We start from the raw sequence: 797 nt of genomic DNA, 5'->3' as shown, positions 1-797 counted from the left end.
AATAATGGAATGTCTCCACTGTTAGAAAGTTAGAATGAGGGAGGAGAAAGAAAAGAAATGGCTGCAAAAAATTCTAACTTCTATATGAGGAGAGGGGCACTAATTTTGTATAGGAAAAGTCACCTATGAAAAATAATGGAATGCCTCCACTGTTAAAAAGTTAGAATGAGGGAGGAGAAAGAAAAGAAACGGCTGCAAAAAATTTTAACTTCTATACGAGCAGAGAGGCACTGATATTACATAGGAAAAGCCACCTATAAAAATAACAGAATGTCTCAACTATTAGAAAGTTAGAATAAGGGAGGAGAAAGAAAAGAACGACTATAAAAAAATTTCCTTCTACACTAAAGAGGGGAGCTAAATTTAAGTAGGGAAAGTCACCTACGAAAGATAGCAGAAAGTCTCTAGAACAAGAAGAAAAATGGGGGAAAAAGAAGAAAAAAGAGGGGAAATTCTAACTTCTGTATAAGATGAGGGGCACTGAGTTAAGTAGGGATAGTCACCTATTAAAAAATAGCGGAAGATCTTAACAGTCAAAAAGCCAAAAGGAGAAGATGAGAAGGTGCAAGTTCCCCCCTTGCCCTAAGGCAATACTTATAATTTTTTTTTAGGAGAGAAACTTCCATAATTTTATGTAATTTTTAGAATTTTTTCAAAATTTTTTGGGATTTTAAACAAGAAAAAAATTTAAAAAATTGGGCTCGCGGTTTGCTTAATTGGCACCCAAAACGGCGCCCGGCCGCCGTCGGTCGTGTTGGGCAACGGCGGGCCACAGGCGGGCTGAGCAAGGGGCAGCG

The sequence above is a fragment of the Dendrobium catenatum genome, unplaced genomic scaffold (genome assembly GCF_001605985.2).
Source record: "Dendrobium catenatum unplaced genomic scaffold, ASM160598v2 fragScaff_scaffold_1650, whole genome shotgun sequence".
Taxonomy (NCBI): domain Eukaryota; kingdom Viridiplantae; phylum Streptophyta; class Magnoliopsida; order Asparagales; family Orchidaceae; genus Dendrobium; species Dendrobium catenatum.
This window is presented reverse-complemented; position numbering follows the sequence as displayed.